The 22,283-nt window shown below is 37.3% G+C and overlaps 1 pseudogene; it reads right to left on the bottom strand.

The window, feature by feature from the left end:
- Positions 1–21,871: 21,871 nt before the first annotated feature.
- On the bottom strand, positions 21,872–21,993 carry LOC131278633 (small nucleolar RNA SNORA16B/SNORA16A family; annotated as a pseudogene).
- Positions 21,994–22,283: the final 290 nt, after the last annotated feature.

The raw sequence follows: 22,283 nt of genomic DNA, 5'->3' as shown, positions 1-22,283 counted from the left end.
GTGTATCAATCAGTGTTCTTCAGAGAAACAGAATAAATTATACAACTATATGAAGATAAAGATATTTATTCTGAGAGATTAATTCACACAATTGTGGGGACTGACAAGTCTGAAATCTTTCAGGCAGACCGACTGGCTAGCTGGCAGCTCATATAGGAATTTATGCTGAAGTCTTGAAGCAGAGTTTCTTTTCTCCAGGAAAGCTCAAGTTTTTTTCAAGGTCTTCAACCGACTGGATAAGTCCTACCCATGCTATGGAGGGGTAATCTCATTTACTTAACATCAACTGGCTGTAGATGTTATCCACATGTACAAAATAACAACATCTCGATTAGCATTTGATTATGTAACTGGGTACTATGGGTGTAGCCAAGTTGACACATAAAATTAACCATTAAAGGGGATGATGAAAGACAGAGAGAACAAGAGAAAGGGAGGGAGGGAGGGTGGGAAAGGTGTGGGCGGTAGGTAGAGAAGGCAGAGAGATGAAACATTTACATAAAAATTGACATAAATATGTATGCCAAGGTAAAATTCATTACTTTTCTCTCAGTCTTTAAATGTTAGGTACTATTTTGTTCACTCATATTTTTCCTTCCAGACTTGAGTAACTTGTACTTTTCCCTTAGAGTCAAAGCTTCTCTAGATGCTTTAAAGCCTCCAACATGGATGGCCAGGTTTATAGTACAAATATGAAAACATTCTCTCATGAACTATAACAAATATACAATATGAATACATGGTGTTAATAATAGGATGGTTTGTAGGAAAAATCACACCAAAGATAAAGCTATGAACTATAGACAGCAGTATTATTATGATGATGTTCTTTCAACAGTTGTAACAAAGGTGTCACAACAATGTAAGATGTTGGTGATGGGGTGATATATGGAAAACCTGTATAGTATGCGTGGTTGTTTTGTTAAGTCACAACTTCTTAAATTAAAAAGATTCAGTTGTACTCCAAAGAGACTTAGAGTCCTTGATCATTCAAGGATAATTATTGCCAGACTTGGTAGGGTATCACCATGTCCAACAGAGCATTTTAAAAGTCCAACTTTTTGGGCAGGATGTCAGTCTTTGGAGTTAGACCCTTTGTGGGTTTATCCCCCAAAATTTTTTTTAAATTCCACAGTCTATGTCAATGGACAGCCAAGGTTAAGCAATGATTGCTGTACACACAGAGATCTATGTTGTAAAAAAAAAAAAAAGAGAGAGAGAGAGAGAAAGAGAGAGGAGGCATTAAGTTGCTTTCCTATAATTCTGAATCAGCTGTAACTGAGCAATGGCCCCCTGGCAAGTTTTCTTTTATGGGCAGAAGCCAGAAGATTAAATATCTTTATAGAATCTTGACGTCTGTAGTATAATGTCCCAGTGATTGACCTTTTCTGTAATCAGAAGTGGGTTTTTTTCTTTTCATTTAATTGCCTCCCTCATTCATAGCTATCTGACTTTTGAATTTTGCATACAGTAGGGTCAATGGTAGTTCTTGAAATTGAATTTTTAGACTAGATTTTTGTTCCCTTAATTTTGAATTTCAAAGTCCATTAGCAAATGCAACATTGACAAGATTCACTGGCTGGATGGCAAACAATGAATATAGTTTTTATTTACAAATTAACCTATACAGGAATATAGCTGCATTTAAAAAAATAGATTATAGAGGCATAATTTATGTACACTGAGCAGCATTGTCCATTTTTAAATTGTACAATTTGACAAATTTTGACACACATACACACACACACAGATTAATGGAATCATCAGCACAATCAAGATGACAAACATTTCTCGTACACTCCAGATTTTCCTCATGTCTGACTATAATCCATTCCAACCTCCATCTCTGTCCCCAGAAAACCACTGATTTACTTTCTGTCACTATACATTAGTTTCACTTTCTAGAATTTTATAAAAATGGAATTATAAAGTATGTACTCTTTTGATCTGACATTTCATTCACCATTTATTTAGGTCTTTTATTCGTTTTTTAAATCACTGCTTTTTAGCTTTAAACATACAGATTCTGCAAATATTTTTAGATTAATATCAAAGAGCTTCATTTCTTTGTGCTATTTTAAACTTTTTTTTTCCATTTCCATTTCTAATTATAGTATTTCAAATTAATTATATTGTTTTTCTAGTATATTGACCTTGTATCCTGTAATCTTGCTAAACTCACCTATTAGTTTTAGCAGTTTTTATGTAGAATATTCAGGATATTCTACAATACACTGTTCCCCATCTTGTTCGAACTTGAAATTTTTTTACCTGTTCCTTTCCAGTAGCTTTCTCCTTAGATGTGGTAATGCCCTCACATGCTGCTTTGACTGGTTCTCAGCTAAAAACATGTGAAGATTCCCTCTGACGGATCTCTGGACTTCTCTGTCTCTCTTTGCTTTTCTCTCTAATTATGGCTAATCCTTTCAGGGAGACCACTGAGCTCTGGCCTGTACTGAGGCAATCAGAGGGCTCATCCGATTTATTTCCCTTTTCCCAGGGATCACTATCCTGTGCTGCTTCTTGTCTAATATCTGAAACTGCTTTTTCATATATTTACTTGATTTCTTAGTTCCTTAAGGAGGAAGGTAAATTAGGTCCCTGTTATTCCATCTTGGATAGAAGCAGAAGTCTTTAGAATATATCTTTCAAAGGAAGAAATAATACCAATTCTCCATAATCTCTTCCACAAAATAGAAGAGGAAGGAACACTTCTCAATGCATGATGAGTCCATCCAACATAACACAAATACAAAAACCAGACAAAGAAATTACAAGAACAAAAACTATATGTTATAAACATATATGCAAAATAGTCAAAATATTAGCAAGCCAAATACAGCAATATAGTAAAAAGGCTAATGCATTGCAACTGAGTTGGATTTCTCACAGAGATATGCAAAGATGATTCAACTAGTAAGGACATGCTCAAAACAACAACAAGAAACAACTTAAAACCATCAGAGCAAGTCAAAAGAAGAAAGGAGCCAATCTGAAAGTGCTACCAATGGCCAGAGCTGGACCAATTAGAGCAACAAAATAATCACAGTATTGAATTATAACCCCTCATCCAAAATAAATATCCTTGAGCTCATACTGTTAAAAATAAATGAGTGGCCATTAATTATGCACTACAGATAGATTTTATGGTATGTGAATATATCTCAATAAAACTGCTGAATAAATAGCCAAAATAGCAGCTATGTACAGCAGGGGAAACATGGAAAGATTGAGAGGTGAAGAATTTTCTTGTTTACTTGTTCATTTATTATTATTATTGAAATAATGAAAATGCTTTAATAATGATTGAAGTGATGAATGCACAACTTGTGACTATACCAAATACAACTTATTGGACACGTTGGATGAATTGTATGCTTTATTAATATGTACCAGTAAAACTGATTTGTTTTTAAAAAAAGGGGGGAAAAATGAAAGAACAAAGAAATAAATGTGGAAGAAATGGCAAACTTTCTTTATAGAAGAATTCCAAATAATAAATATAAAAGAAATAGGAATATAAAAATTCACCAGAGTAATAATTGCTCTGGACAAGATCCACCCAGTGATGAATGCAAAAATTAGTGGGTGAGGGAAGAGACTGTGGCTCAATCAGTCGAGCTCCTATCTACCATATGGGAGGTCCTGGTTTTGTATTCTGGGACCTCCTTGTGAAGGCAGGCTTGTCTGCACTCTGCAGAGAGCTGCCTGGCCCACAAGCACTGCAGAGAGCTGACTCAGCAAGGTGACACAACAAAAAGGGAGACAAGCAAAAAAAAAAAAAAAAACGCAGAAGAGCGCAGCATCGGACATAGAGAGCAGACAGCAAGCAAGGCACAAGGGGGGGGAGGGGAAATAAATAAAAAATAAAATACAGATGCAGAAGAACACACAATGAATGGACACAGAGAACAGAGAGCATGCAAAAAAAAAAAAATTAGTGGGTGAAAATTTAAAAAGAGGCAAGATATTTGCCCATACTGAAAGTGTCTCCCCATATATATGTAGAAATTGTCATGGTAGTTTTAATAGAGGTCCAGGAACTATGCACTACACTCCTCTCCTCCTCTTGGCTGGACTCTGTAACTCACTTCTAGTGAACAGACTATGGGGAAAGGGAAACATGGCAACTTTTCAGGGAAGAAACCTCACAGGCACTATGTTAATGTGATCAAAGTTAACATCATCAGTAATAAGTTGTGTTGATATCACTTATCTCTTAATATGATGCAATGATAAGGGCACTTTATCTCTGTAGAATTATTTCAATAAAGCCTTAACCCTAGTCTAATTATAAGAAGACAACAGGAAAACCTAAATTAAGGGGACACTCTTCAAAATACCTGACTAGTACTCTTGAAAAGTGTGGAGATCATTAAAGACAAGGGAAAACTAAGAAAAGGAGACTAAGGATACATGACCGTTAAAAGCAACAGGGCATCCCATGTTAGATTCTGGAATAGAAATGAAGGGGACAGTATTAGTCAATCAAAGAAGTGCTATTGCAAAGTACCAGAAACCTGTTGGCTTTTATAAAGGGTATTTATTTGGGATAGAAGCTTACAGTTACAAGGCCCTAAAGGGTCCAAATCAAGGTAACTTCTTCACCCAAGTCAGTTGCCATGTGTTGAAGCAAGATGGCAGCCGATCACTGCCTAGTCTCTCCTTTCTTCTTCCTCTTAAGGCTCCGTGGGCCCAGCTTCTTCTGATCTCAACTGTAGGCTGGCGCAGGGCTCATCTCTCTTCCTGGGGCTTCAGCTGTTTGAGCCTTCTCCTTTCTGTCTCAAAGCAGAACAGAAATGACCAAGTTCTTTCCTCTTCTGTGTCTTCTTCCGCGTATCTTCTTCTGTGTGTCTTTTTGAATGAGTGTCCGTTTATATAGCTCACCAAGGGGGTGGGGACTTAACGTGAGTTATACCCTACTGTCATAGTCAAACCAAAGCCCTAATCTTGATTTACTCAAGTAAATGTAAACCTTTGAATTTAATACAATCAAAGGGTATCATGCCCAAAGGAACAGACCAGCTTACAAACATAACCAATATATTTTTTTTGGAATTCATAAATAATATCAAACTGCTACAGGGACCTTAGATACAATGTTGAAATCTAAAAGAAAGTCTTAGTTGGGTTAATATTATTGTACCAAGGTTAATTTCTTATCTTTGATAAAGGTACCCTCTTATTATAAGATGTTAACATTAGGGCAAGCTGGGTAAATTGTGAATGGGAACTCTGTGTGTTATCTTTAACACTGTTTTATAAATTCAAAATTGTTTCAAAATAAAAATTATACAAGCAAAACCTCATAACCTTTACTTACTTGGCAAAACTTGGATCCCACCTACTTCAGCTCATCTCACTTTTTCTGCCCCAGCAAGGCTGGTTGTCTTCCATTCCCCTGTACTTGGTATATTCCCTACCCTCCTACTATAAGGAATTTGTTTAGGCTATTTACCCTAGCTTTAAATTCTTACCGCCTTTCTCAGATTAGTAATCTGCTACTAAAACTTTACATCTCAGATCAAGCATTTTCTTCCTCACTTTGGCCTCCCTTGCTAGAGCATATCTTTCTTTTGTAGGCTCCTTCACAGCCCAAATAACAGTTCCAATTGTGCATTTGTATGATTACCTATTAACATCTGGCTCTTTCATCAGGCAGTAAATTCCAATAGAACATGGACTATATCCACTTTAATTACCGGTGCTTATTTAGCATAGACTCTGGCACATAGTATGTACTCAATAAATATTTGTTTAATAAATGATCCACTTTCCACCATATTTGAAATATTCGAAATTGTTCTACCACTTTCCTACCAATAGGCAGGAATGGTAGGGGCACTTGCATTTTTGTTGAGCATGTCAGCAGGCAAAACATCCTGGTTATAAATATTTTATGGGGAGATATTTTAAAGGGGGGAGCTTTTAAGTACTGTGAAAGCACCATATGAAGCAGAAATGTGACAGCTCCACTGTGCTCCTCTCTGTTCAATCCCCTCCCCAGGACAAATTCAAGCTACTCGGCAAGCCCTAATGTGGTATGAAATCTTATGGCTCCCTTAACAGCTACTTTCACCCACTGGATAAAAAAATAAAGGATTCAGACATGCCTAAGATGCAAGCTGAGCAAGGCTTTGTCTCCTTTTCTTTTTCTTTTCTTTTTTGTTATTAATTGAAAGACGTTAAAACCCATTTTGCAATTTGCTGTTTATCAGGCAAACAATTCTTTCAGGCTATACCCAGTGGGACTCGCTTTACATTTTGGGGACATTCCAGTTCAGTGACAGCAGATGGAACATCATAGTTAAAATTTTAAAAAGAGACAATGAAATGAATTCTGGAAAGATAACAAGGATGCAGCCGCGCAGGCAAAAAAACAAAAACAAGAAAACCCACAACAAGTAAAATAACCCTAGAAAGACCGCAGTTTAGAAATAAAACCTGCACACAGGGAATTGGGAGATAGGGGAATGTGGGCAGAAGAGGAGACAGCAATGTTAACGCTTTATTACTTTGTATTTTGAAGTACTGCTTGTTGTGGAGCCAACTCATGGAGAATGGAAATCCTCTACATTGATTTAATTTCTCTCAGTATCCAATCTGTATTGTTAATTTATTTGTTTGTCTCTCTCATAGGTTGTTACTTAACTCCAGCTTCTCTAAGTACAGAACAAAATTATTGGTTATTTACTAAGGAATAACAGGTATTAGTGAGCTGATAGGAAAGATTCAGGGTGACAAGTGTTCCCTGAGCTCATGGATAGCACACCACACATGTATAAACTCAGCTCGTTTCTTGTATTTGACTCCATTCTTGTATGATCCATTTGACTCAATTATATATGACCCATTAGATGAATGGATTATGAAGAGCCCATAATAAGGAATTTCTCTTAAATAAATATTGTTTCTCCAAAATGACATTTTTGCATGCATTCTACCTTAGAAAGTTTAGAAAGAATTCATAAAGAATAAACATCACTAACCTATAAGTACACCATTAAGAGATAACACCTCTTCCCTCCTGTATATTTTCGTGGGTGTGATCACAGTGAACAATTTTAAACACTGCTTGTTTTTTTCATTTACTATATACTAAGCATTTCCTCATAATGTTCATGATCATTCTAAATCAAACAGAATTGGGAGCCCAGTATTACATCAGCCCAATATTACATCATAGAAATAAAGAAACATAAAGAAACATAAAGAAAAATAAAGAAACATCATAAAAATAAAGAAAGTCTCATAGAGACTTTTAGCCACAGCCTAATACATGTACTGGGTGATGACGTGGTGAGGCGGCCTAATAAGACCCCACAGCTTCTCTCTCCTATCATATGCCAAGCTCAAGACCTGAATTTACTGCTAGAGAAGCAGTTTAGATAAACTGGCAAAGCTATCTGCCATCAAGAGTTCATCTCATTAAAGACCCTGCCATCAAGCTGTGATTAGTCCAAGGATTTCCCATTGAGAAAGGTGAAGAGACCTTTTTCCACTTTGGATGAGATTTGATGGAAGCTCACAAATTATTTTTGCCTCAAATTGTTCTCACATTTTTCCATGATTTTGTTTGAAATTCTCAGTCTTCAGATGGATGTTTTGATTTGGGATTGACTGTCCCAGGAAGTCTTCTATTAAAATTATAAGTACCACAGTAAAGGAAGTGAAGCAATGAAATTATATTTTAGTTAATGAACACGTAGTTATATAAGTCATTGAAGGGATGGTGTATAACAGAAATGATGTATTTTAATGGGATTAGGCAGTGAAATGAAGGGAATTGATACAAGGCTGAGGTATCACTGAGCACTAGGCAAGAAGAGTGAGCCAATGAATTGGAGATCTTTGTCTAGTCCTTTGAGAACTGAACATGTGGGACATAGAAATGCAAAGCGAGTAGGAATGCAGGGCAGAGAGGGAGAAGAAAGCAGGGGGACATAGCAGCTGCTTGAGTTTGCTGGAAGTGGGAAATCTTGAGAGTTATCAAGTTAATGAATTCAAGGTCAATACTTTTTTCTTTTATTTTTAATCTCTACCATGTATAATAGTTATCATTGCTTACATATTAGATAGCTGACACACTGACTCTTTGGTCTTGTTGAGTGTTTCAGTTATTTAAAATAAGTTTATGCTTTTAGTCTGCTTGATGGAAGACAAAGTACTGAGGGAGATAATAGATGGAAAAAAAGGAAAAACAAGCAGTTATCTCAGGATGCTTCTACTGCAGTCTTTATTGTGTATCACTTTCTGTTTGTGACTGTGACATGTTCTTACAAAGTACTACAAATCTACATAAGTATTTTCCCATTAAAATGAATCCTTCCTCTACAGAGGAGAGAAACTATAATTTCTGAAACAATTTTTTAAAATTACTTAAACATATTCCCACATGAGCAACTAAAGGAATAAATATGGCATTTAGAAAAACAAAAACATTGCTTCCTCATGCATAGGTTGGAAAACCATAGAAATTGGATGTTAATTAGTAAAGCTGAACTGTTTCAAGGGCCCCAGTTAACTTTAGTAAGTTGAGAAACACCTGTGGTACATTTCTATTTTATTATGAAAAATATACTTTAGTAGATCTATATGAAAAGCATATAATTTATTAGGATGAACTCTGATTTATATTCACCTCCTCTTCAGTACTATAAAATTTTATCCAGGAGATAAGTTCTCTCAGACTTACTGGGGAAAGGGAATTATCCATCTGCAAAACTTCCTTTGCCTTAAAATTCAAAAGTAAGAAGAAAGTTGAGAAACATCTTTCCAACACTTATATCTGGTGCTCTACTGGTAACTGATGACTGGTTCTATGCAGGTAGGCAGGAGCCATGATTACTAAGTAGTATTTGCTGATTTCTTTGGTGTGAGCACTCCCACCATGGCCAATTTCAAGCTATCAGTAGAACAGGTGAGTTTCAAAATTTCTGAAAATTTAACAATTGTCTCTCCTGAGCCATTATGAGCTGACTACAGCAAATCACTGCTTTTTCAGCTCAGATGAGAAAGATATTCATATACCATTGGCAAAAACTCAGAAAGATAAAGCTAGTTTTCATCCTCCCTCTTCTGAATGGGTCAAAAACAAATCTCTAGGTGAAAAGGCAGACAGCACCAGGGACCAGGTAACTATGCACCTCCCTTCTTTGTCCATTCATGCTTATGTATTTTACTGAACCATGACTCCATCTGGTTTGAAGAAGTCAAAAAAAGAACCAGAATCACTTTTGAAAGATGTATCCTGTTCTTTCATATATGTAGCTATTGAAAGATCGGATGTAGATTAACTCCAAATTGCCCCCAAGCTTTGAAGGCTTGTAGCAGCAATTCTCTACTCTTAATGCATATTAGAATTAGCAAGGGAGCTTTTAAAAGGGTGGAAGACCAGCTCCTATTCCAAGATATTCTAGTACGATTGGTTTGGGATGAGGCCAGGGCATTGGTGTATTTTATTTTATTTTATTTTTTTTTCGATAGTAAAAGATTTATCAGAGTCTCTCACACAGCCGTGGGGATGCACAAGTACAGATTCCACAGGCAGGCTGCAACCAGGAGCTCCAATGAAAGTCCCATGAAGATTCTTTTTTTTTTTTTTTTTTTTTTAAGTTTGAGGAGATACTTTATTTTTATTTTTTATTTTATTTTTTTTTAATTTTTTAATTTTTTATTGACTTTGTAATAATATTACATTAAAAATATATATGTGAGGTCCCATTCAACCCCACCCCCCCCACCCCCCCTCTCCCCCCCCCCAACAACACTCGTTCCCATCATCATGACACATCCATTGGATTTGGTAAGTACATCTTTGGGCACCTCTGCACCTCATATACATTGGTTCACATCATGGCCCATACTCTCCTCTATTCCATCAAGTGGGCCCTGTGAGGATTTACAATGTCCGGTGATTACCTCTGAAGCACCATCCAGGGCAGCTCCATGTCCCGAAGACGCCTCCACCTCTCATCTCTTCCTGCCTTTCCCCATACCCTTTGTCCATTATGTCCACTTTTCCCAATCCAATGCCACCTCTTCTATGTGGACATTGGATTGGTTGTGTCCATTGCACCTCTATGTCAAGAGGAGGGTCAGATTCCACCTGGATGCTGGATGCAATCCTCCCATTTTCAGTTGTAATCACTCTAGGCTCCATGGTGTGGTGGTTGTCCTTCTTCAACTCCATCTTAGCTGAGTGTGGTAAGTCCAATAAATCAGATTGTAGGTGCTGGAGTCTGTTGAGGCTCAGGATCTGGCTATCACATTGTCAGTCCAGAGATTCAAATCCCCTAAATATATCTTAAACCCCAACATTAACTGCACCTCCAGCACATTAGCATGAAAGTCTTATGAAGGGAGATCCCATCTGAGTCCAGATTCATCACACATAAACACCATTTGCATTGGTGTATTTTAAAAGCTCCCTAGGTTATGCCTTCAGGTTTGAGAGTCACTGGTTTATAAGTAGTATATAGTTATGTTTCTGGATGGTAATGAGCAGAAGCAAATGTGTGGTGTGGCAGTAGGGTGCAATTGTGAAAGTTAGATAAGTCTATTTATGCTTTAAAATGATCATCGTATTCTAACACTGAAATACCTAATAATATTAAATAGTGTCATTTTGGAAATTTTATGCAAAAGGATTCAGGTAAATAGAGATTATTTTCATTTCAGTTTTGTAAGAATTGTCTCTGATTTTCCTGGAAGAGTTTCTAAAAACTCTGGGTAAGAAGCCCAGATGCTATATCTTCAAGTTTTCAGTTGGACTCCTAAATATCAGGATGTTAAAATAAGACTCTTAATGTCTATGTTTTTATTACAGCTTAAAGTAAAAATGAAAACAATAAGGACCAATTAATTAGATCATTCGAAAGAAGTGTTAAAACTCCCATGCTGGACTTAACAAGAGTGATGTACAAAATTATTTAATAACACTCACCCACCTCCAGACTATAGAAATGAGGTTATGATTCTTCTCAGAGAAGGATTTTAGCCACCAAAGTTTGAGAAGTGCTGAGATATTTTCCCTCGGGGAAAGGGAAAAAGGTACTTCAACCTGACTTCAAGCTCAGTGAGAGGGGTTTTAAGAGAGCCTTGCTATTTATCCCTTATAATTTGAGGGAACATAAGGGATAGATTTTTGTTTCATGTTGCAGAAATTTAAAGGCAAAGGTTGTGGCTGGGGCTATATGACTGATGGATGAGAGTTTATACTGGAAGTCAGCTAAGTTCCCACTAGCTGCCAGGTTGAGATGTGTCTGTTTTGGATCCTGTGAGGGTGACACAGTAGGGAGCTGGTCTATGTGTTATTTAAAAAGGGATCTCGTTCTAGAGGTCTTCCTTCAGGGAGAGGCTCCTTTAGCAGAAAGCAGCTGAAGGTGTACCCCTAGACACAAATGTGGAGAGAACTGTCCTCAGTGTCCATCCCAGTGGCTGGCTAGAGGAGCATTGTCACCAACATTGAAAGAGAAGCAGGGAATCTCTGAAGTACCCAGGAAGTACAATACAGGAAAGAGTCAGCTTTAAATACTTGAAAAAAACCCAGAGAACACCAACACCCGACCTGGCTATGAGACTTTAGGATCTTTCTTTTCTGTCCTCATTTGTCCTCCATCCTTCCCCACTTGTATCTCCAACTCAGGAACACTGTGGGGGATGGAAGTTTAGAAGCAGCAGAAGGCAAGTAATTAAAGAAGCTGTGTTATATAGTCTCTTTCTTCATTGAGGTTTTCCTAGCTTGAAGAAATATTAAACTTGGGGAGAGAACTTTAACCTAAATAAACTTTAGAGTTATGACGCTTAAACTGGTTTGAGCATTTTAGTTAGGAAATGGAAACTTTTTGTGATTAGTGAGACTACAAAACATTTTGATAGCTAAGAGAGAAAGAAAGAGTATTCAGTCCACTCAAGGACAGTGAAAAAAAACATGAGCCCACATGTTGGATTCAGAACAGTGACAGGAAAGGTGTATTTTGTTGCACCCTCTCAAATTCTGTTCTTTTAATGTCTTAGCTATTATTCTACTCTACGAAAGCTCAGTGATTCTGAAAGCCTGTTTGAAGTCTCAAAACTCATTTAGAAAATAATTCTCAATACTATAACTATAATTTTCACAAAGTAGTATAATCAAAATGACTTTTAACAAAGGCCATTTATTCGACAGTGTGCATGCAGTGTGGTGGAAAGAGAATTTTTTTAAAAAAAACAAAGGTTCTAGTCTGGGCTCTGCCATTTTTAAATTGCGCAACTGTGGGGAAGTGGCTTAACCTCTCTTAACCTACAGTCGCTCCACTAAGTAGAAATAATGATAGTTACCCTGCCTCCTCCCAAACTTGTGGTGAGAATAATGGAAGGAAATGCTTTGAAAAACTGCAAATTTCTACCAATGAATACTGTTACAATAGCCATCCCAGTTCTCAGCCTATCATGTATAGTTGAGAAGCCCGCTCATTTATGCTGCTGTTCTTAAAATATTTTTAGTGCCTTTTTGTTTCAGAGGAATAATTTTTTCCCCCCACAGGATGCTATTCTCTCCGTTGATTCCATCTAAGGGGGGAAAAATTCGTTCTCTTGCTTTTGTTTCCTCTTAGTGCATTTCCCCTGAAAGGCAGAAATCAGGGACAAATCTCAGAGAAGGAATATTTTTATATTGTAAGCTAATGTTAGTTTATTGTAAAAAAAAAAATACATGTGTATTGTAGAAAATTTGGAGATATATAAAATGTACAAAAGAAAATTTTTAAAAATCTGTCTTATATATGACAAACATTCAGAGAACAATCACAGTCATAATCCCACCAGAACTGAAGTTCAGGGAAGGCAGGTGTAAGAACTGTTGTACCCCAGTGCTTGTATCAGTGTGAGAGACATAGAGAGTACTCAGTCATATATTTGGATAAATGTGTATTATGATTTTGATTTAATTTATTCTATTTTACCTTCAATATGTGTTTGTGTGGGTGGGGACTCTATAGATACATACATATATATATATATATATAATCCAAAAATAGATGGTTACAAAATTTGGGCAGTACTACATCAATTGGGCTCTGGTTACAAACAGCAGAATTGCTTCAGGTAATGCAGGTTTTAGTATAAGGCTATGTATGGAAATAACCGGATTTCACAGGAGCTCAAAAATATTAATGTAACTTATCCTTACAGAGACAAAAATATAGATTGAGGATGGGTAGGTCATCCAGACTATAATGCAGTCCTAGCCATCAGTTTTCAGCAGCAAACTGTGTGGTTTCCTCAGCTAGAGATCTATCACTACTATGACTTGGGTGTTTTCCACATCTGTACTGTTTTCCAAGTGTTTTTGGTTTACCAAAAACTTCTAAACTCTCTCTTTGTTTCAAAATCTAAATTCCCTAAGAAGGTGAATCTAATTGATCTGATTAGTCTTCATTATTTATGAAAAGCCAAACTTCATATCAACCACATCCTATTCCACTGGCTAGCATAGAATGTGGTTTGGTCAAATGGCCACTATGTGTTTATCTGGTGCATTGAGGTCATCATGGGGACTTATGTGAGAAAAAAGAAGCCTTTAAATAGAAGCAGGGGAGATTTCTGAGACCAGGCTCTTACTGGAATTATGTGGTATATTGTTTTGTAGCCTGCCTTTTCATTTGATATGTAATTATCTCCTTTAATTCATGAAAGTAATAAAACATCATCAGCAATAGCTGATGAGTTCATGGTATGCATCTATCAGAATTTTTCAACTTCCTTATAACTAATTATTTAAAGTACTTCATATTCTATTATGATTATAATAATGTTGAAATTCTGTTTCAATTGTATTTCAATTGTGTTTGAAAATCTTTTTTCACATCTTGGATTATTGCTTAGGATTAAGGGTATAAAATTCATTTGTGTTTAAATTTACTCGAGATAAATATTGCCTACCTTATCTAAAGTCACTACATTTTATACTTCCAGCAATATGTGAGCATGTATGCCCAATACACCAAAGTCTTCATAATAAGTACTAACTAAAAAAGAAGACTTTGACATGTTAAAGGAGAACAGTTGTCTCTGTTGAAAGAAGGAAAGAAAGAAAGGAAAGGAAAGAAAGGAAGGAAGGAAGGAAGGAAGGAAGGAAGGAAGGAAGGAAGGAAGGAAGGAAGGAAGGAAGGAAGGAAGGAAGGAAGGAAGGAAGGAAGGAAGGAAGGAAAAAGGGGAGGGGTAGGGGAGGGGAAGGGAAGGGGAGTGGGAAGGGGAAGGAAAGTAGAAGAACTGGGAAAGTTGATTTCCTTGATTGCTATAAAAAAACAAAACAATTTATTATGTCTTCTGACAAATGTATGTTTGTGTGAATTGCCTCCTTATAATTATTCCCATTCAAAAAGATTCTGGATATTCAACTTTTTTCTTTTTTTGCAAAGTTATTAATATTTTAAGATTTATTAATATTGCCAACATTAACTCTCCTCTTTACATTGTAAATATCTTCCTAATTCTTAAACTTGGTATATATCACATTTTGTTTATCAATTCAGTGGTTGATGGATACTTGGGTTGTTTCCATCTTTTGACAATTGTGAATAATGCCACTATGAATATTGGTGTGCAGATGGCTGTTCATGTCACAGTTTTTAGTTTTTCTAGATATAGTCCTAGTAGTTTTCATATGTGGCCTTTATCATGTTGAGAAAGTTTCCTTCAATTGCTACCTTTTATAATATTTTTACCAAGAAAGGATGCTGTATTTTGTCAAATGCCTTTTCTGCATCAATCAATGGGATCATATGATTTTTCTTCTTTGATTTATTAATGTGGTGTATTATGTTGATTGATTTTCTTGTGTTGAACTACCCTTGCCATCCCTGAAAGAAAGCCCACTTGATCATGATGAATAATTCTTTTAATGTGCTGTTGGATTTGATTAGCAAATATTTTGTTAGGATTTTTGCATCTGTATTCATTAGAGAAATGGGTCTGTAATTTAATTTTTTCATAGTATCTTTATCTGGCTTCAGCATTAGGGTAATATTGGCTTCATAGAATGAGTTTGGTAGCATTCCTTCTTGTTGAATTTTTTGGAAGAGCTTGAGTAAGATTGGTATTAAATCTCCTTTAATGCTTGGTAGAACTCACCTTTGAAAGCTTCTGGCCCTGGGCTTTTAATTTTAGGGAGTTGTTTGATGACTTTTTAAATTTCTTCACTTGTGATTGGTTTGTTGAGGTCTTCTATTTCCTCTAGGGTCAGTGTAGGTTGTTCATAGTTTCCTAGGAATTTTCCCTTTCATCTACATTGTCTAGTTTTTTGGCATATAGTTGTTCATAGTAACCTCTTACGATCTCTTATTTTTGTGGGATCACTAGTAGTGTCCCCATTTTAATTTTTTATTTCATTTATTTGCATCTTCTCTCTTTTTTTCCTTTGTCAATCTAGCTAAGGGTTTGTTAGCTTTGTTAATCTTCTCAAAGAAACAACTTTTGGCTTTGTTAATTCTCTCTTTTTTTTCTTCTTCTCAATTTCATTTATTTCTGCTCTAATCTTTGTTATTTCATTCCTTCTACTTGCTTTGGATTAATTTGCTGTTCTTTTTTTCTAGTTCCTCCAGCTGTGTAGTTAGGGCATTGATTTTGGCTCTTTACTATTTATTAATGTAAGCATTGAGGGCTATAAATTTCTCTTTTGGCACTGCTTTTGCTGCATCCCATTGGTTCTGATACATTGTGCTCTCATTGTCATTCATCTAGAAATATTTATTGATTTCTCTTGAAATTTCTTCTTTGACCCACTGATTGAGTGTGTTGTTTAATCTCCATATATTTATGAATTTTCCCTTCTTCTGCCTCTTGCTAATTTCCAACTTTATTCCACCATGATCAGAGAAAGTGTTTTGTAAAATTTTGATCTTGTTGAATTTATCGAGATCTGCTTTGTGACCCAAAATGTGGTCTATCCTGAAAAAAGATGCATAAGCACTTGAAAACAATGTACATTCTCCTGTTTTGGGGTGCAATGTTTTGTATGTCTTTTAGGTTGCCTCCATTTATCATATTATTCAAGCTCTCTGTTTCTTCATTGATCTTCTGCCCAGATGTTGCACCCAATGATGAGAGTAATGTATTGAATTCTCCAACTACTAATGTAGATATAGCTATTTCTCCTTTCAGTTTTGCCAGTGTTTGCCTCATGTGTCTTGGGGCATCCTGGATAGTGCATATGCATTTATGATTGTTATTTCTTCCTGGTGAATTGCCCCTTTTATTAATATATAATGTCCTTCATTTTCTCTAATAACAGTTTTGCTTTTTAAAGTCTATTTCATCAGATATAAGTATAGGTACTCCAGCTTCTTTTTGGTTACTGCATGTGTGAAATAGTTTTTTCCAACCAGTCACTTTCAATCTATTGGTATCCTTGGGTCCAAGATGAGTCTCTTGCAGACAGCATATAGATGGCTCATATTTTCTATCCATTCTGCCAGTCTGTGTCTTTTGATTGAAAAGTTTAATCCATTAACATTCAATGTTATTACTGTAAAGACAGTTCTTATTTCACTCATTTTGATCTTTGGGTTTTATCTATCATATTTTATTTTTACCACTCTTTTGACACTTTTAGTTACTGTTACTGATACAATGTTCATTTCTAGGCTCTCTCCCAAGCCTTTCTCTCCTGTCTATTATATTCAGGCTGTAACACTCCCTTGAGTATTTCCTGCAAAGCTGGCCTCTTTGCATAAACTCTCTCAGCTTCTGTTTATCTGTGAATATTCTAAACTTGCCCTCATTTTTGAAAGGCAGTCTTGCTAGATGTCAGGTTCTTGGTTGGCAGTCTTTTTTCTTGCAATATTTTAAGTATATCATAGCACTGCCTCTTGCCTCGATGGTTTCTGATGAAAAATCAGCACTTAATCTTATTGGGTGTCCCTCATATGTTATGAATTGCTTTTCTTTTGTGCTCAGAATTCTCTTTGTCTTTGGCATTTGACATTCTGATTAGTATGTGTCTTGGAGTTGGCCTATTTAGTTTTATTAGGATGGGAGTATGTTGTGCTTCTTGGACTTGGATATCTATGTCCTTCAATAGGGTTGGGAAATTTTCTACCATTATTTCTTCAAATATTCCTTCTGCCTCTTTCCCCTTCTCTTCTGCTTCTGGAACACCCATGACATGTATGTTTGCATGTTTCTTGCAGTCATTTACTTCCCTGAGACCCTGTACAATTTTTTCCATTCTTTTCTTCATCTGCTCTTTTGTATGTTCACTTTCAGAGGCCTTATCTTCAAATGCACAGTACCTTTCTTCTGTTTCCTCAAATCAACTGTTATATGCTTCCAGAGTATTTTTTATTTCATTTATTGGGCCTTTCATTCCCTTAAGATCTGATACTTTTCTATGTATGCTTTCAAATTATTCTTTGTGCTCAGTCAGTGTCTTCTTAGTATCCTTAATCTCTTTAGCCATTTCATTGAATTATTAAGGAAATTTGTTCAAATATCTATGATTAGTCGTTTTAACTCCTTTATGTTATCTGGAGGCTTAGCTTGTTCCTTTAACTTGCCTTTACTTTCCTGTTTCTTTATGGATTGTAATTTTTTGTTGGTGTCTTGGCATCTGGCTTACTAGATGTATTTCTTCTAGATGCAGTTTCTCTCTTTATTTTAGAATTTTCTTGACTTTTCTGTCTTGCTGATTGTATAGTAGGAGCTGAGGAAGTAGTTGGTGCTGTATGCTGTGGAGGCTGATGCTGCCTGCATTACCCTAAGGACCAATGAAGCTTCTTTCACCTTTCTCATTTGCCAGTGGTAGAAACAGAGTCACAGCCAAGTGTAATAATCCCAGTTGTGCTGGGGCAGGGAAGGAGCTACAATTGTAGGCTGCAATCAGGTATAAAATGACTGCAGTTGTCCAGGTAGACTGGACTGATGTAGCTTCAGCTATCCCTCCCTCTCAGGGGTGGGATGGACCCTCTGGAGTGCCCAACAACCTAATCCATGTGGGCCAAGTATGCCTGCAGTTGCCCTGAGAGCCTGAGTATTTTCCCTTCTGCCTTTTAGAGGGTGAGAACAGAACCACTGATGCCCAACATTTCAGTCTATGTAGGACAAACGTGTCTGCCATTGTCCAGAAAGACTGAAGAAATACCAGTCTGCTCCTAACCTATTGGGTGGTAGGGGTGGATCCATGGGTGCCCAACAGTTCAGTCCCTGTAGGCTGAAAGATGTTAAAGAAACATCAGCCCTTTCTTATGCTATTGGGTGGTGGGGAAAGATAACATATGCCCAACAGTTCAGTTCATGCAAACAAAAAGTCCCTGCCATTGCCCATAAAGGCTGAGGAAACCCAGCTCCCCTCCTATTCTACTTAAGGGTGGGGATGTAGCTATAGGTGTCTGACTATTTAGTCTGTGTGGGACAAAGCATCTGCAGTCACCCAGAGAGGCTGGGGAAACACCAGCTCCCTCCTGTCCTATGGGGGGTTGGGCAGAGGTGGAGATGGAATCAAAGGCATTCAACAAATCAGTTTGTGTGGGCTGAAAATGCCTGCAATTGCCCGGAGAGGCCAATGAAACACATCTCTCCTATCCTATTGGGGTGTGGGGATGGAGCCTCAGATATCTGACTATTCAGTCTGTGACAGTCAAAAGTGCTTGCAGTTACCTGGAAAGGCTGGTGTAGGTCCCCCCAGCTTCCTTTCTGCTGGAGGTGGGGCTGGAGCCTAGGCTAGAGCTGCAATCCAATGTTGGTGGAAAGAAACCAGTCCTTAACTTCACTGTGAAGTTAGCTCCATTTCCCCTCATGCTGTGGACAGAATTAAAATGGCAGCTACTGGCCTCTTTCTGACTTGGACAGGTTTAAACTTTAGCTGTTCTTAGGATTCTACTTTAGCCAGTGAGTTTACTAATCAGTAGCTGAAGTCAGTGGCCAACAGTCTCTTCCTCTACTGTTTATGGGAAATGGAGCTTCCAATTTCAGCACTGCAGACCCTGGCATCTGCAGCATGGAGTGCTCTAGTCACAAATCACAAATCTCTGCAGATGAGCAGTCTCCTCCTTCCACATATTCAAAGATGTTGCAGGATATTCTTCTGGTATCCTGGGGTCCCCAAACAGATGCTTTAGGTAGTGCTGGGTGATTATTAATTGCCTTTTAAGATCAGCTGCCTCTTAGAGTTTCTTACATTTTCAGCATCTTGCCCTCTTTCTCCTTTGTTTTTTGAAAGATTATCTTGCTAGGTATGCAATTGTAGTTGACAGTCATTTTCTTTAAACACTTTAAGCCTATTAATTAACTGAATTTATTAACTGGATTCCAATCTTGCCTTTGAGTCTGTTGTCAGTCTAATTGGCATTCTTTTCAGGGTTATCATTTCTCTTTGGCTGCTTTTGAGATATTCTTCTTGTCTTTATTGTTATTTATGTTATCTTTACATACACACAGCATGCACATACATTACTTCATTTTAAACTTTTGGGGATCTATGTGTGTATATATATGTACCTGATGTTTAAACCATCAATTGAGGTTTACAATTATCTTTCATTTCTTAAAGTTTCATTTTTAAAAATTCTTCCTACTTATTCTCTTGTTAGTTATACATTTTTGTTTCTGCCCTTTACTTCTTTAAGTGTTTCATACATCACTACTCTAGAATTTATATCTGACAATTATAGTACTTCTGTTCTTGGAATCTCTTTCTGTTGTTTTTTGCTGATTCTCACTTATGATATGCTGTCTTTTGCTTGCTTTAGAATCGTTGGATCTCATTGTTTGAGCATAATCTTTGAGACTCCTGTTCATCTAAATTCAGGATGCTTTTCACCCACAGAGGGTTTCCTTCTGCTTCTACCAAGAGCTAGAGTGAATCACATGGCGAATCTGGGATCAAGAGATGACTTCTAGGCCTCAGAAACTTCACCTCTGTGCTAGCTCAAGGCTCAGTATCCAGCTGCTACATGAAAGTTTTAGTACAAATTCTGGCTTTCAGAATTCCTGTGGCTCACCACCCTTGACAAAAGGACTTTATTCTTTGATGGGTTGAGTAGAATTATTAATCCAAATCTATTTTAAAGTACATCCTATCCAGAATATAATTCTTAAGGGGGAGGGGAGGAATCTCAAAGCACCTATTTGGTCAAATTACCAACTATATTATAATGTTTCACATCCTCCATTCCTCTGCATTTCCTTTTAAGGTCTAATTCAAGTTCTTCTTAATCATCACTAATTTAATTTTCCACAGTGTCTGTGCTCTCTTTATTTGTTCTAATACATATTTTACTGCTTCCCTTTTATTTTTATTTTTCTTACAAAGGGGTTATATCATTTTCACCAACTATATGTACTTAGCTCTCATACAGCTCTTTTTCATTTCCCATTCCAGTCTTATCATTCAATGTCCATTTCTCATTTCTTAGAGCCATGTTTTCTTTTTTTTTTTTTTCCCTTTCAAAGAGTAGTCTTTTATTGGTCACCATCTGGCCATACACCAGGCATATAGCACTATACAAAAAGCAAGAGACTTTGTTTACCATGTTCACAATTTCCACCTAATAATCAGCAGGTATCTTTTAACCTGCCTCTTCCCACATTGCTACTCCCAACTCTAGACCCATAATTGCAGGTGACAACAGCTTTCTTTTCTTTTTTTTTCAAATTCTACTCAATTTATTCATTTTTTAAAACAATATTACATTCAAAAAATATGAGGACCCCATTCACCCCCACTGCCCCCACCCCACCACTGCCCCCACAGTAACACTCTCCCCCATCATCATGACACCTCCATTGCATCTGGTGAGTACATCTCTGGGCATCGCTGCACCCCATGGCCTGTGGTCCACACCCTAGCCCACACTCTCCCACGTTCCATCCAGTGGGCCATGGGAGGACATACAATGTCTGGCAATTGTCCCTGGAGCACCACCCAGGACAACTCCAAGTCCAGAAAATGCCTCCACATCTCATCTCTTCCTCCCATTCCCTGCACTCAGCAGCCACCATGGCCACTTTTTCCACACCAATGCCACATTTTCTAGATTATTAGCCACAATAGTTCATGAATAGGATATCATTAAGTCCACTCTAATCCTTACTGTATTCCTCCTTCCTGTGGACCTTGACTTGGTTGTGTCCATTCCACATCTATGTCAAGAGGGGGCTTAGATTCCACATGAATACTGGATGCAATCCTCCTGCTTTCAGTTGTAGGCACTATAGGCTCCATGGTGTGGTGGTTGACATTCTTCAACTCCATGTTAGTTGAGTGGGGTAAGTCCACTAAATCAGAGTGTAGGAGCTGAAGTCTGTTGAGGCTCAGGGCCTGGCTGTCACATTGTCAGTCCAGAGATTCAAATCCCCTAGATATATCTTAAACCCCAGCACCAACTACAATTCCAGTAAAGTAGCATGAAAGGCTTGTGAAAAGAGATCCCATCTGAGTCCAGCTCCATCACGCAGAAACACCAGCTCCAAAGAAGGGCCAACTGACATGGCAGTGAACCCCATCTGCCATGACCATACAACCTGTGGGTCCTTTTAGCCCTCAAAAGGACCAATACCTGGGGTTGTATCTACTTTATCTGACAACAGCTTTCTAGGTCTCACAGATCTGCTCCTGCAACAAGGTGGTACTTTTCAAACTTGTTAATAGCGTGAGGAAACCCAGGGCTAACCAGGTCCTAAGGATCTTGCCATGCAATACTTGGTTATGATCCGTGGGAGTCTCAATCCCAGAAAGAAAACAGTTATCCTGGAATCTTCATCCAGTACTGCCTCTGTAATGCTGGTTCTTGGCCCTGGCCAGGTACTTCTGAAAAAGCCCCATTCTGCTAGCTTCTGGAAACATGCCAAGAAACTTCTCAGACCATACCTGAGAAACAGCAGATACAATGGAAAATATCTTTTCTGGAAATGTTGCACATCAGTTATAGCAAACAGAACAGCTACTGTCACTCTGGGCTCCTTTTGGACCACAATAGCCATATGGAAGCAGTTGCAGCTTTGCTAAGAGCCATAGAGACCGTGTTTTCTTAAATTTTATTAAGAGCAAAAAAAAAAATGCATGCATTTTAAGTCACATTCCTGTTCCCTTCAGTACTTTCTCAAAAGTATGTTAGACATGAATACTACTTTCCTCTTATTTTTAAAAATAATTACACTTGAAATAAAAGCTACATTCTAGCAAATAATACTATTTATTGAGAGGAAGAAGGAAGGAGAAAGAGATAGCAGCTTCTTCGCAATTATCAACACTGTACCTCAACTGTTGTTAAAAATCCGCTTGGCAGATATCAAGCTATTCTGTA

This window comes from Dasypus novemcinctus, chromosome 5 (genome assembly GCF_030445035.2).
Source record: "Dasypus novemcinctus isolate mDasNov1 chromosome 5, mDasNov1.1.hap2, whole genome shotgun sequence".
Lineage (NCBI taxonomy): Eukaryota > Metazoa > Chordata > Mammalia > Cingulata > Dasypodidae > Dasypus > Dasypus novemcinctus.
Note: the sequence above shows the minus strand (reverse complement) of the source record. Positions and strands in the feature narration are given on the sequence as shown.